This window comes from Notechis scutatus, chromosome 4, assembly GCF_049901735.1.
Source record: "Notechis scutatus isolate UNSWTSFEM ecotype Mainland chromosome 4, rNotScu1.2, whole genome shotgun sequence".
Taxonomy (NCBI): Eukaryota; Metazoa; Chordata; class Lepidosauria; order Squamata; family Elapidae; genus Notechis; species Notechis scutatus.
This window is the reverse complement of record NC_142012.1, coordinates 119,627,158-119,643,773: the sequence shown is the minus strand read 5'-3', so window position 1 is coordinate 119,643,773 and position 16,616 is coordinate 119,627,158. Positions and strand designations below refer to the sequence as shown.

At 36.2% G+C, this 16,616-nt stretch overlaps 1 long non-coding RNA gene across 1 annotated transcript in view; it reads left to right on the top strand.

Annotated features, from left to right (window-relative positions):
* Nucleotides 1–16,616, top strand: part of LOC148130884 (uncharacterized) — a 209,593-nt gene that overhangs the window by 130,595 nt on the left and 62,382 nt on the right. The gene's annotated exons all lie outside the window — the stretch shown is intronic.

Below are 16,616 nucleotides of genomic sequence, written 5' to 3'. Positions count from 1 at the left end.
TTCTGAATGGAAAATAACTTCATGTCAACATCATATGACAGATTTGCAGGGCCAGCGTGTTGTGCAACAATGACACATAGAGTAAGATTGGGATTGGGTTAGGGACTTCTGTCCTCACTGTGAATTGTGTTGGGGGGGGTGTTCCAAAAAGGGCAGCTCAGCCAATCTCATTGTACACATGTTATACTCTGACAATAAAGGTAATAATAATGAAAGAATAGCTGTCCATTATTGAAGATCTGGCATAGTGAAAAAGGAATTTACAAGTTGTTTCCACATTAGGTGTGCTGGGAAAATGTTCAGAAATCGCAACTGTGTTTCTGCAATTTATTTATTTATTTATTTATTTATTTATTTATTTGATTTGTCAATTGTTTACAAGATAATAAGTACAAGTGTATACATAGTTGTGAATATATGAAATGGGTACATATAAGAAAAATAAAAGAATAAGAGAAACAATAGGACAGGGACGGTAGGCACGTTGGTGCGCTTTATGCACGCCCCTACAGACCTCTTAGGAAAGGGGTGAGGTCAATAGTAGACAGTCTAAGGTTAAAGTTTTTGGGGTTTGGGGAAGAGACTACAGAGTCGGGTAGAGTATTCCAGACATTGACCACTCTATTGCTGAAGTCGTATTTCCTGCAATCAAGTTTGGTGCGGTTTACTTTGAGTTTGTATCTGTTGTGTGCTCTTGTGTTGTTATGGTTAAAGCTGAAGTATTCATTGACAGGTAGGACATTGCAATGTATGATTTTATATACCATGCTTAAGTCGGACCGAAGACGGCGTAATTCGAGGTTTTCTAGTTTTAGAATTTCGAGTCTGGTGGCGTAAGGTATTCTATAACGGGTAGAAGAGTGGAGAACTCTTCTTGTGAAATATTTCTGGACTTTCTCAATTGTGCTAATATCAGATACGTAATGTGGGTTCCAGACTGATGAACTGTATTCGAGTATTGGTCTAGCAAATGTTTTGTATGCTCTGGTTAGTAGTGTGATATTACCAGAGAAAAAGCAACGTAGGATTAGGTTAACAACTCTTAATGCCTTTTTGGCTATGTAGTTGCAGTGAGCTCTAGCACTTAGATCATTAGAGGTGAGTATTCCCAGGTCCTTTACAGAGCTTGGGTCATCAACAAGATCTTGACTATTCAGCTTGTATTTTATTTTCTGATTTTTTTTACCAATATGTAAGACAGAGCATTTATTTGTTGAGATTTGGAGTTGCCATATGTTAGACCATTCAGATACATAGTCTAGATCTTTTTGAAGGGTAGTAGTATTGTCTGTGGTATTGAACAGCTTTACATCATCAGCGAAGAGAACGCAATTGCTCTTGATATGATCACAAAGGTCGTTTATGTAGATTATGAAGAGAGTTGGTCCTAGAACACTGCCTTGGGGAACACCACTATTGACAGGTACTGGATTTGATAGGGCGTTCCCAATTTTGACCATTTGTTGTCTGTTTGACAGGAATGCTTCTATCCAGTTATTCAGTTGTCCAGAGATACCATAAGATTTTATTTTTAGGAGTAGTTTGTCGTGTACCACTGAATCAAAGGCTTTGCAGAAGTCTATGTAGATTGCGTCTATTGCTTTGCCCTGGTCGAGTTGAGTAGTCCATATGTTTTTGCAGTGTAAGAGTTGCAGATTACAGGATAGTTTTTTTCTGAAACCAAATTGTTTGTTGGAGAGTAGGTTGTTTGTCTCTAAATGGAGGATGATGGATTGGTTAATAATTGATTCCATGACTTTACAGGTGACGCAGCATAAGGAGATTGGTCTGTAATTTTCAACTAGGCTTGGGTCTCCCTTTTTGAAGATGGGAATGACTGTGGCTTGTAACCATAGGTTGGGCAGGGAGCTGGTTCTGAAAGATCTTTCAAAGATTATGCTTAGAGGTTTGGCTATGGCAGCGGATAGTTTTCTTAAGAAGTAGGCACATATTCCATCCGGTCCAATAGATAGAGATGGTTTTAGGTTGCGTAGTGCTTTTTCAACGTTGTCTACTGTAAAATCGATATGTATTAGATCATTATTGTTGTCTGTGGTACGGCTAGGAAACATTGGGCATGATCCATTACTGTTTACAAACACTGAGCCGAAGAATGTGTTAAAGATGTTGGCTTTAATGGTGTCGTCGCTGCAGTCTTTACCATCAGGTCCTATCAAGGGAGGGATGGACCTTGAGTCTTTTAGTTTGTTGTTTACAAAATTGTAAAAAGCACGGGTGGAATTGGTGCTTAGAAGGTTTTCCTCTTGTTTAATGTGGTAATTGGTGCATTCGGTCTTTATCTGGTGGCATAAATTTTTATATCGGTTTTTGAAATTAGCAACGTGACCAGATTTGTTTTTTCCGCCAGAGTGATCTCTTTTTGGATTGAAGTTTCCTTATTGATATGGGTAATCTGCTTTTTTGTTTTGTTTTTGGAGTTGTTGTTGGAACATATAGTTTGATGACTCTTTTGACTTCAAGTAAAAATATGTTGTAATGATCTTCAACAGTATTGCATCCAGTGAATAGAGATTGCCAATCGAGGGATGAGAGATCGTTATCTATAAGATCATAATTGCCTTTTTTGAAGTTACAACTAGGGATGACATCGTTGTGGTGATTTTTGCGTGGACGTATGTTGAGGCAAAAGTCAATCATATTGTGATCACTACTGGAAAAGGGTTCTTTGGTTTGTATTCGGTAAATTAAATTCAAACTATTGCAGAAGATGAGATCGAGGCAGTTGTTCAGTCTAGTGTTGTTGGTTACTAGTTGTTCAAGACCTAGATTTGTAATAGCATTGAAGAAGGTTGTGTGAATGATTTCAGTTGTACAATTATTTAGGGTCCAGTCAATATGAGGTAGATTGAAATCTCCAAGAAAGATAAAAGGGTATGGGCAGTTCAACTTGAGAAAACTTGAGAAAACTCTCAAGGCAGTTCAACTTGAGAAAACTCTCAAGCAACCAAACCTTCTGGAGAATAGACTGCCTCAGGAGGAGGGATGCCTTGTTTGAGCTAATATGATTTGGGAAGCACTTCTCTTGAATCTTTGCATTAATTCAGTTTGAGTTAAATTCAGAAGCTTTCCTATTTCATTATGTCAATGGACATTTCTTTTAAGATTTTCAAAGCTGTGGCATTTTACTGTCATAAAAGAGGGGGAAAACAATGATTCCCCCTTGGAATAGAGGAGAGGGGAAAGCATCAAATGGCCATGTAAAATATTAATCATAAGAGAAAAGAGGACATGAGTTTGGAAAAACAAAAGTTTCAATGATATTATAAAGGGACTACATACTTGATTTTACATGTATTAACTACAGCTAGAATAGTATATGCTGAACATGGAAGTGTGATGAGATCCTGACAACTAAATACTTTTTGACATGGGACTCATTTTATCGATGGCTAGACAATAAAAACAGAAGTTAGAAAGAAAGGGACATAAAAAGAATAAATGTTAAAATGAAAATTTGTTAAAATTGATAAATGAAATATTGTTCCTACAGTATTAATGTTATTGTGATAAATGTTATTGTAAACACCTTGATTATGATTGCCTAATAGCAATTGTACCCAGACAACACACTGTTTGATTGAAATGGATTTTTTATATATTACATTAATAAAACAAATAAAACTTGGACAAAAATAAGTTAAGAGAAAAGTGGAAAGAGGAAACGAGTTTGGGAAAAACAAAGGTTTCAATGATTGGAACATGGGATAAGTTTTCGAATTTTGGCTGGAACAAAGAGGGGGACGAGGAAGATGAGGAAAGTATTTACTAGCTCCAGCCTTTTCATTAGTATTTTGTAGGCCACAGTTAGAACTTTTACAAGAGCTATAGAAAAATGATGGCTACATCCTATCACTGTCCATAATTCAAAGAAAATAATGAAGTATCTTTTATATTTCATTTTTCAGGAGAGAAAAAGAGTGTAGCACAAACTCTGAGAAAAATCCATCTATTTCTCAAGTATTTGGTGTGTCAAAAATTCAGAATAATATCTAGGTATGTGAGTCCTATTGGCAGTGATAATTTTCATATAGTTAGGGCAGGAAATTTGGGCCAGGCTTCGTAGAGCCAAAAAGTTTCCAGAAAGCAACTTGAAACTTACTTTTCAACATATGAAAAACCCAACACTACAACTTCATAATAGAAATGGAACTATCAGAAAGCCAATAATAATTGGCCCTAATTTTTTTTTTTAAAATCCAGGTCTCACATTGAAAACCATTTTCTTTTCTGTTTTGAAAAAGTGAAGAAAAAGATAATGACATTCCTGTGGACTCAGTTGGGAGATTTTAAATTTCCCAAAGTTGCATGACCCTCTTTCTCTTTCAGAGTGTCATAATTTCTCCAGTGTTTTATGTTCAGAAATATTTTCAGTTCTTCTACTTGTATAGAAGAAACACACACACACCAAAAAACAAGTTCTGCCAATTCACAGCAATAAAGAAAATTCAACAGTATTGCAAAAGGGAATTTGAGAATAAGATTGAAAAATAGCTGTTGTTTTTTTCACAAAGAAAAATGACTTTTAACACTGGACGATAGATTTTGTCATTGTACTAAGACCCTACTCCTAAAGAAGCAATGTATGGGCTATCTTATATACTGTACACCATCTACTCTCTTGTCTATCTCAGCATCCAATCATATTCAGTTGTCTTATTAACAAATGACTTTTGAATTGTTGCATTCTGGCTAAAATGGATTGTGCTTATCAGCACTGAAAGAAGTGCAAATTGTTCCAGATAGAGAAACAAATATAACTATTTTTAGCTTATCACATACACCACTTTTACTTGGCATTCTAATAACAGGTGAAGGAAGAGAAAGGGCAGGAATAAACTCTAATTAAAAAATGCTTAAATAATTGAGCTATGTGTTATGGAAGAACACTGAGATGATGGATGGATGGATAATAAATAAATAGATAGATAGATAGATAGATAGATAGATAGATAGATAGATAGATAGACAGATAGACAGATAGATATGGATGGACAGACAGATAGAAAAAGTGTGATAGAGATACTGCTTTGACAAGAACAGTAGGCATGCTTCTATGTTTATCAATTAATTACTTCTTTAATGCTGACAAGAACCTCCTATCCAGGTGCTGTATATCATGTGTATTTGTTTCATTTGTATGCATGCATAAAATATCTCAATAATAGTCTAAGAACACAACTGATAACTTAGGAACTGTACAGTCATGTATGTGACGAAGTTCCTAAAATAGCACAATCAAATATCAGATTAATAAATTAATAAAAAGACTGCCAAGTTAAGTTAGTACATTCTGCTTATATTGAACTTCAGAGCATGTATTATTCAAAGCAAAAAAACAAGAGTGCATAGCACCTCTTTCAATTAACAAATTTTATTAAAGGACAAAAGCAGTGGTAGGATTTAAATAATTTAACAACTGCTTCACCCAGGATCAGGTTGGTTGTCATGGGAAGCATGGTCCATCCCATCCTCCAGCTCCACCGCCCATGTGGGACGAGTCTCCCATGACTAACCCTGGGTAAACCGGTTGGTAAATTACCACCCTCCACTATCAAAGTGGATCCTGGGAGCTACACTGCACTGCAATGGAGAATAAGATTGGCAACGGAGCGACCAGCAGGAGAGAAAGAAGAGGGAAAGCAGCCTTTTCTTTTCCTTGTGCCAGCCACTCGATTGCCCATTTCTCCATTGCAACACAGCACCCAGGATCCACTTTGATAGTGTGGGGTGAGGGATAATTTAACAACAGCTTCACCCAGCTGAATCCTACCACAGGACACAAGCTTTTGTGAGCTTTACTTCATTAATGCATAGAGTGGTTAGACTGATGAAGGATTTAAACTGAAGTGTGGTGGGAAAAGGTGGGGGGGGGGAAGGACTGGAAAAATAGGTTAGTTATGTTGGTGCTTGTTCCCTGTGAGACAGATTACAAGTACTTGTTAATTAACTTTGCAATGTGTTAAAATCTATTGGATATGTTGAGATCTTCTGAGACTGCCAGAAACTTTTTGATGTATGTGAATTCAATTTCTCAGTCAGAATCAGCATAACATTGGAAGAGACCTTGGAGGTCTTCTAGTCCAGCACCCTGTTCAAGCAGGACATCCTATACCACTTCATACAAGTGACTGTCCAATCTTATCTTAAAAATCTCTAGTGATGGAGCACCCACAATGTCTGAAGGCAAGCTGTTCCACTGGTTAATTGTCCTCACTGTTAGAAAATTTCTCCTTAATTTCAGGTTGCTTCTCTCCCTGCTTAATTTCTATCCATTGTTTCCTGCCCTATGGTGCTTTGAAAAATAAATCAACCATTTATTCAATGGTGAATTATTGAATTCACCATTTATTGAATTGATTGAATGAATAATTGAATTATTCATTCAATGGTGGTTTTAATGTTCCACTTTTCCAAAACACTTATTCTGAGGTCTGATCTATTATGTCCTGGCAAGTTGAAATACATTATTATTTTCTCCTTGTATTGAGTCCTGATGTAAAACTTATGTCCACTAATTCTTTTGCACAGTTTTTTCCATTGCTGGTCAAAGATAGAATATAGAAACATGTAGATATGCATAGCTATCTGTAGATTTACTATATAGGAACACCACATTATATAAATTGTATAATATGTACTTTATAATATATACTACTTAATACTCCAGACATATAAAGGTCAAGCAATGAGAAAATGAATGTGTCAGGATTCCGGCAGTTACTCCAATTAAATCATGAGCCTCGAGCCACACTCTCAAAACTAAAAATGATTTATTTGAAGTTAATATTCTACGTCCGGCATTTACCTGAGTTTAGCCAACTCTGAGCTACATAATTCACTGCCACCCTTGATCCTGCTTCCTCCACCCCACCCTTCTGGGTGTATCATCCAATGAAACACATCCATAGCCAAGAGTCATCAATCATGCTCTCCAAGTAGATTTTTTGTATGGCAAAAGCTTCAGTCATCTAATCAGTCTTTGAAGAAAATATGAATGAAATTTACTTTTGATTCTACACTGCTGCCTGCTCTTTGAAACTCCCCCCCTTCTTTCTGCTGTCAACTATAAAACGTGTATACAAATGTTTTATGAGTTGACAGAATGGTTGAAAAAAACTAGTTTATAGTTAAATTATATTTTCTTTCTTTCTTGCTTTCTTTCTTTTTTGTCTTCATGCCATTTCAAACCATAGGTTTCATATTAAAAGTGTCTTTGAAATTAAGTAAATGGAGAAATAGAAGTTTGTATTCATAATTTGTGTTTTAAACTATATGCTGTTCACTGAGAGTTCATTTCCTGCATGAAATCAGCAATTTACCTCCTCTCCAGTCAGATAATCCAGTTTTCAGGGAAAAATTAATCCAATGAATGAGATGATGTCATTTCCTTATCTTCATATCCAAGTAATTATATCTGAAGTGTCTGTTATTTTCAGTTCAAGTGTAAGGGTTAAAATACAGTACAAGTATATGAACAGTACAATACATGTAATTTCCCGAGAACAAGGTTCAATGACTGTAATAAGTATTATTTATCCAATATTACCATTGTTCATTGCCTTTATGAATATTGAAATACTTATAAAACGATGTATTAGAAAGGCTAACTGTTATGAGGATATTATTTCCTCTACAAATAGTTTTTAAAAGGGGCTCCACTGCCTTAGAAAAATTCTCAAACCAATATAGGAAAAATGCTATTGCTATCAGAAGCACTTATGCATATTAGGATGTTAGAATAAAGTATACTCTTTTTCTTTTCCTCCAGTTACAAAATCATAATAAGGTCAGACCTCACATATATTTATGTTCTAAGTTACTAAAGAAGATTAAAACCTTAAAAGAACATATTGTAATACAAAGTAGGAACAAACAATGTCAAGCAATCTTTCATTTACCCTGATCCTCAAATGCTTTTTTATTCAGGAGACAATTATTATAAAAAAGTGTAATTACTTATGTATATATTGTCTATCCACATACCCTATAAATATACTAAAAACACATATGTAATTAGCTTTGAAAGCTGAAATGTAGAATGACATAGTTTTAGAAATAGTTTGAAGAATATAAAGTGATCTTAATAAAGAAAGAGAGCATTTATAACAAATGACAGAATTTGAAATACTTACAGTAATAAAGAGACAAGACCGTAGAACCAAAGACATAGGAGATAGGGAAGAGAGACATCTAGACAAATAGAAATCAAAGACTATATGACCAAAAACTGAAGTATCTGAAATATTGCATTAGAAAATCTGAAATATTACATTAGAATTCTGAAATATTGCATTAGAATTCTGAAATATTACATTAGAAGAATGAAGAACTTATAGAAAAACTCAGTAAAATTTATTCCAAGCTATAATTTTAGAGAAAATTGGAACAAAATGTTGTATCTGTGCAAATGGATAGGAGACTATTACAGAACATTGGATAACATGACTGCAGCAGGCCAGCAGTGCTGAAGCAGCTGCAATTTCCCAAATTTCATTATATTTGGAATAATGCATTCCATCGTTCTGTAAGTTAGCCTTTTGTTGACAAAGTTTTGTCCTATGATGCATTTTTTCAGCCAATTAAAGGTTTGTTAGTTATACTAGTTATACAGTTTAGTAGTTATACAGATATATTGTTGGTATATGATTCTATAAAAAATATCTACATCATTTAAAGCAACCAAACTGACCAACAGCTAGTCAGCTGGAGATATATTGTGTCATCTGGAAATGTTAAAGCTATGTCTCAAGAACATCATGATCATGGTCAGCAAAAGATGGACTGTTGTTCATTATCTCTAAGAGTTTTCAGAAATAGTACTAGCCTGTATGTTTTGTATTATGTTTCAGAATTTGTATTTTTAGTAATATATTTCCATAAACATTAATTTTACAATGCATTTCAAACATATTTATTGGAACAGTAGAATAGTTAATAATAGATCTTTTGATATCTGCAAATCAATTCAAGAAGTAAAGATCATATATGTTTGTACTAGAACTCTTAACAGTTACAGTACATTCTTTTTTTTTTAAACAAGTTTTATTAATTTCAAAAACAAACAAATCATCATCAACCATTACATATTTGAACCTTTTTCCATTATAAATTTTACAAGTCAGATAAAACCTTATCTTATACAATACAATTCTATTTTAAACCATTTCTAAATGAACATAAAAACATCTCTTGTCCTCTATTTCTTTCTGACTTGATTATCGTCTTTTCTTTCTATACTTCTAAAAGGTTTCACCAATACTTCTCAAAAACATAAACAGACACAAACAAACATATAAAAAATCTTTTAGTAAAGTAACTTGGCCCCCGGTACCTCTCTTTATATGGGCTTTAATTATATTCATGCTCATCTTACAGATCATTACCTATTTTATTTACCATTCTGTATCTTCTATATATACTTCTCCACACATTTCACTCTTCATAATTCTATCTTATTCAATCCATCTTAATTTAAATCATTATATTTGTATCTTTTGCCCATCCTTTATTATCACTCTATCTCATTCCTTATACTGAAAAAAAAAGAATTTCTCCTGAAATCTCTAATCAGAGTATGATGCCTTTCTATCTTCTCCCTAAATATTAGATTAACATTTAAAATGACACCTAATATCCAATCTGATTCTGCTTGGTACATTCTATCAATTAATTTTTACTTTTAATAACAATAAAAACAGAGTAATAAATCAGAAATGTTTAAATACATAGTATCCTCCTAAATACATAGTTAAATAATAAATCTAAATAATAAATCTTATAACATTCTAATTGCCTTTCCCTTCAATATTTTATTACATTTTAAAAATCAATCATTATTAAACATTTCAACATTTTAACTCTTATTAACTCTTAAACCATTCTAATTTTCTATTTCTAATACAAATATTACAATACCATCTTATGTACCTTGCAAAATCTTTTTTAAGAAAATTTATACTTTACCCTTTATCCATGAAAAAGATTCCTCTTTTCCCATCCAATTTTAAAACTTTGTGGCTTTTCTCCGCCTTTCCCCTTTCTTTCCTCCCCCACCCGATCTTCCTACCCCCTCTTCTTCTAACCTCTGTCTTGCTGGCATCCCTTCTCTGTTGTATTCCCTTTTTCTCTTGTTTACTATCATTATATTTATTTGCATCATATTTTTCTCTTTCTTAAATGTTTTTTTAGATCTTAAGTCCTTCATTTTCCTCGCTTTCTTCCTTCCTTCTTCCTTAGGTAAATTTTGGGATTCATTAAAGATGGTGTCTTCGTCTTCTTCTTGTTGTAATTCCATCTGTCGCATTGTCTGTTCATAGTTAACCAGCGCCATTTCTAAAAATAGAAAAGCTTTTTCCATACCATCTTTACAGGCTGCTTTTGTTTGCTCATATTCATCCCTCAGTTCCTCAAGGGAGAAAGCCATTATAAATCTTTTCTTTTCTTTTTTCCCTCTTTCTTCTTACTCCAACCAAAATATTCCAAAAGAAAAGTAAGACAATCCCAAAGTCCACAATCCTCAATCAATCCAAGCCAAGCCAAAATTCCCACTTTCTCTTCCAGGGGTAGTATCAGACAAAGGAAAAAAGAAAATCCAAATCTGTGTTTTGAAGCCTTATTAAAAAAAATTTTTCTGTCTCCAAATCTTTAAGGCATCTCCTCCAACAAAATCCAGCCAGATAGATATATTTTTTGTCCTCTCCCTTCCGACTTATCCCATAAAGCTAGTTTTACCTGAAAAAAACAAACAGGTTTCTCAATATCCGTTCGTTAATTCCATCGGGAGGGAGAGTAAACTTTCCTTTCAGCACCTCAGAATTGCCGCTTACTTTCTCTTATGGAAAGAATCATCCAAAAAGCCATCACTTCCAGGAATTAAATTAAATATATCTCAGAGTCCTGGATCGACCAAGAAGACTTTCACTTTTAAAAACTTTCTCCTCTTCCTCCAGCGCATACTTGCCCAGCTGCCGGCTTCTTTGTGGCGGCCATTACAGACCGCCGCTACGCCCGTCTTGGTAAAAGGAGGTTCTGCCGGCCAGGGAGGGGGTCTGCAATACCCCCAAACCCTTTTCCGGATCCCCCCTACCTTCAGCTGCCCCTGCAGGGCAGCCTTGCTCCGCACCCTTTCGGATCGGAGCCCCAAAAACGGCTAGCGTGGCAGGGATCGCGCAGCTTCGCGAATCCCTACCGCTCGCAAAGCCGACACACCGGAAACCCAGTTACAGTACATTCTTAAAGGTATCCAGTAAGGGCTGGTTTGCAGTTATTTGGTCAAAGATTGAGAAAAAAAATATGTCAGTAATTTCTAGGAGACAATGGTGATGATAGAATGACTTAATATGCAAATATGCAGCAACTGATTGACTCAGTGTCTTGGCAAGGTTAGCAAACAGTTTCTCAACTACTTTGACTTTGCTAATATTAAATTTATACAGAAGAACCATATTCAGTATAGATAAACAACAGGTTTTCCTCTTTATATATTCTATAAATATATATTTTTATTCTATAAATCAATATTTTTCATTCTATGCTTCTTTTGTATTTGTCTTTTAAACAGCAAAGCACATTTTTGAATAGATATGTGAAACACAGTAATTACCCTGACAACAAAAAACATAACAAGAACATCAATGGTCACAATTTGCATTGCATGACCAATATTTTCAATGCTCTTTATTATAAACATTAGATTGGCACTGTATTTTACCTATTTAGTTCACTCCCCTCACCTATTTTGTTTTGCTATGAAATGAAGGGCACCCTGTAGCAGATTAGTTTCCAATGGTTGCTGATGATTCAAGATGATAGATTAAATAAATGAAAAATCAGTATTCATCATGAGAGCTAGAACATGAGAGATTATTAAAAAATATTACTTGGGCATAGGGATGCATTTAATTTTCATCCGATTGCTTTTCATATTCAGTCAATGCCTTAGCCAGAAATACAAATAAGCACAAACTTAGGATATATTAAACTGCTATGGCAATTTATTTTACTATTTGTTTTTATTAAGTAATCTTGTGCTGCTTCATTGGAAAAGAAATAGCTTCTTCTAGAGAGAAGGTCACATTAGTCACATGCAGCAAAACCAAGAATTTTTCCATATCATTGAATATATATATATATATATATATATATATATATATATATATATATATATATATATATATATATATATATGTGTGTGTGTGTGTGTGTGTGTGTGTGTGTGTGTGTGTGTGTATATATATATATATGGATCTTTGGTTATTCGGGTTCTCTCCCGCGTAAGATTCAAAGTATCTAGGCAACGTTTCGGCGAGGTCCCACTCGCCATCTTCAGGCTGGTGCTTTCGGCTTAGTGCCAGTGCAAGCAGTGTGTGACCGGAGCTGCCATCTCTCTATATATACAAGTGGTGGGGGATGGTGTGCTGGGCTGGTTGGCTGTGCTGCAGCCTCTTGATTGGTTGATGGAGTTGATGTTGGTATAATGGGCTGTGTAATGGCCTTTTGTTGTAGAGATATCCTGGATCTTGTGCTGTCATCTCCTGGGTCGTTAGCCTCTTGTGTTAACCATATGGCTTCCCTTCCTGGGCGGAGGCGGAGGAGGAGGAGGAGGAAGGGCAGCGACAGCGCCCGCGGCCGACCAGCCGAAGAAGGAACTGATATATACCGTATTTGCCGGCGTATAAGACGACTGGGCGTATAAGACGACCCCCCAACATTTCCACTCAAAATATAGAGTTTGTTATATACTCGCCGTATAAGACTACCCCCTCTTCCACACACCTTCCACTTTTGCACTTTTTTTTTTTTTTGACGCACTTTTCTGCTTTGGACAATTTTGAAATGAGCTAATCCAATTTTGAACCAAGAATATGCAAATAGCTATGGAGTTTAGAAATGAGTTTTAAAAATATTTTTCATTGCTTACCATTAAGCGTAAAATATGTTGTAAATAAAATGAGAACACAGGAAACGTTCTCTTCTCAATACAGCTGATCTCTCTCTCTCTCTCTCTCACACACACACACAACCAAAAACCCGGACACTGAAAAGGCTGCCAAGGAACAGTATATTCAATGCCTTCTCTTTAATCAAGAAACAAGGAATTCCTTAGAATCTTTTTTTTTCCCCAAGTGGCCCTCTTTAAAAAAAAATATGGAGGTAACACTTTCATTCAAAAAGTCTTCCAGTATCTGGAGTCGCTCAGACATATTGAAGTGAGGCAGGAGAGTAAGTGAAATTTGAAATGATCCAGCTACCGTTTTCTTCCCCTCCCGCCCGAAGGCCATTATCTCCACGTCAAAACGAACGAGGGGAGGCAAAGAAGCCAAACACGCTAAAAAGGATCTCTTTATTTTCCTACACAAGGTCACACCTACTTTTCCGCATTCAAAGGACAACCTCTCCTCACCACCACCACACACACACACACCCCAATACCCGCAAACAATGTTCTGGGCATTAATCACCATTGCTACATTAACCTGGTAAATTTATACCCTGCCTCCCCAGTGTTGCTTTGACGGCAGGATTTCACACAGCGGGCGCTCGCTCGCTCTCTTCTCCGCTCTCCCACCGTTCGCACATGTTGGAAGCACCGTAAAACCTGATAACCCACCCGGGACTCCCCATCCTTAACCTACAGCCGCGCGCACACACACACACACACACACCCCGCTCCCCCAGCCTCCCCTCCCGGCTGCAACTCAAGCTCGAAGTGGGAGTCGGAGTCCTCCCGGCGTATAAGACGACCCCCCCACTTGGAGGCATGTTTTTCAGGGCAAAAAAGTCGTCTTATACGCCGGCAAATACGGTATATACTTAAGTTTTTGCTGGTATTTATATGTATGGTATTCAGCTTTGTTCAGGTATTTTCCCACGTCATTATAGTTGTGCTTTTAAAGTTGTAGCAACGTTTTGGCAGAATCTCATCTGCCATCATCAGGCTTGTGTATTGTGTTTGAATAACACAATAACACAATTGTGTTTGACAAACATAATACACAAGCCTGATGATGGCAGATGAGATTCTGCCGAAACGTCGCTACAACTTTAAAAGCAAAACTATAATGACATGGGGAAATATCCGAACAAAGTTGAATACCATACATATAAATACCAGCAAAAACTTCAGAACACACACACACACACACACACACACACACACACACACACATATACATACATGTGTGTATGTGTGTGTGTGTGTAATTTAGTCCAGTAATAAGAACATGGTATATTCTGTGGTAGCAGAGTAGTTAGAATGCAGTATTACAGACCACAGAATCCTGACTTAGAAATTGTTGACTCATCCTTCCATCCTTCAAAGGTTGGTAAAAATAAAAACTCAGATTATTTGGGGAAACATGCTTCCTTTATCAATTGCTTGGAGAGTGGTGTAAAGCTCTCTGAAGTAGTATATAAGTCTAAGTGCTATTGCTATATGCAAAACTCTGAAATATTGAAATATCTGAGCCAAGAAAGAGTGAAAGAGAAAGAAGATTTCTTAATACATTTGGTGAGTACGTCAATGAAAATTCTTAATCATCGTGATAGAATTGTCTGGAAGTTGAGTTATGGCAAGTAGACTTCTTTTCTTGTTGGTTCGAAATGTTTTTCAGATCCAAGTATCTACTGAACAAGTTGGTTAGAATGATCCCATATATGTGCTCTGGAGAAGTTTCATTTCTCTAGAAACTATTATGGAGGACATATATGGTGACCCCTTAACCTACTTGCTCTGACTGAAGAAGCTGTTTGGCTAAGCAGCTAAACCTTTTGAGTCCAGTTGCCATGATTCAACTTCTAGATTTGTTTAGTAGATATAATTGAGAAGAAGCCTGTTCTTTGTTTAATCTCTGGGCCATTTTGTTGAATTTCTGGATGAAAGCCAACTTAGTTATTTCACAAAGTATCTGTCTTTGAAACTCCTTTGATAAAAGATAGTTAACTTGAGGTCATAGTATTTTAAAAACATATGTTTCTATGCTGATTTTTATATATGGTCATTTTGTTGATCTAATAAAACAAGATTATTTACTGTATAATACATAACTGGGTTTATGGTAATACTGGACAAATTTTAAGATCTCAAAGACTCTCAGTCCTTTAGTTAATATCAGAATAGAAGCAGCCATTCCTGCCTCTGTCCTTAATTCTTTTTTTGTGGGGAAGAGCAAATGTTTTGACCAAGTTTTTGCAAGTAATGATAAGCCACTTACTCGCAAGTTAAAAACAAACTTTGAAACAGGGTAGGAAATCTTTTATTCACGTGGATAAACAAAAAAAACCAAACATTATTAGTCCCAAATGACCTGGTTCTGGCCTAGAAATCCAAAATGCTTTCTGTATCCTAAAATTGAACAGTTGTCTGTGACAATTGGCCACTCCAAACCCCTACTATTTATTTCCCAGCCAAGGAAGGCTGCTTATCATCCAAGTCTGCTTTTCCTTGAGAGATGACTTTTTTCTTCTTCTCTCTTTTCCTCTCTGTGCATATGTGCATCTAGGATGGCACCCATCTGTTCCTCCCACTCACTCAGCTCGGGCCCTGAAGACAGCTGCCTCTCCACTTGGGGGAGGACAGAAGGCCCCAGCTCTTCCTCTGTCTCTGATGCTGTTTCCTTATCATTACAAAGGCTCTGAAGCTGGCCCAGGCCCTCAAACTCTTCCTCACCTGACTCTGCTGCTAGCTCTGCTGGCAACCAATGGGCCACTACAGCAAGTTTGACATGATGGGAGGACATATCTGAAGTAAACCTCTTCACACTTCTCCTTCTACCAATCTATCTTTTATCTTAGTTATTATTTAACACTTGCCTTGCATTCTATGATCCACAAATGTTTGTTAATAAATATATTAAATTTGAAGTTATCACAAGATAAAAAAGATATAATTAGTTTTATTCTTAAATCTATTTGTCCCCTTCATATTTCTGATGATGAAGATGTAACATGATAGAAATGTTAGAAATTTTTCTGAAAGCAGGCTGAGAATGAAAGAATCAATAATATTTAAGTTTCCCTCAATGAAGCATTGAATGGCTGCAAATGCTTCTCCTGTGAGAATGTTCCTCCTTGAAATTTAATGTTGACTGTCACTCTGAAATTTAAAGAAATGTCACTGCATGGAGTATTACAAAATTATCTTTAATTGTATATGGCAACAAAGTGTTCATATACCATAAGTACTAAGAACGTCACCCTGAGACCTTCTTGCACATGTGATACCACTTCATCTTTGTCTGGTCCAGAATTTGTGCATCTTGTTGGCTCCCTTTTCTCCTGCAACACTGAAGTCCTTCTTACTTTGGATCTACAACCGCTTGGTAGCATCCCATTTCTTTTAGTCTATACCAGGGATGTTAAACTTGATTCCACTGAGAGCCATATCAGGGTTGTGTTTGACCTTGGGAGGTTGGGAGAAGCATGGCCAGGGGGTATGACCAGCTCAACGTCAGTCATATCGAGGTCACCTTTGGTAGTCCAGCTGTGGCTGGAGTGATCCACTGTCTCCAGCAGAGGAAGGTGAGACCAGGAAAGCACCAAACACCTGTCCCCCAGAAGAGCCTTGCCATCTGCTGGTGGCCAAGTGCTAAGGCAGG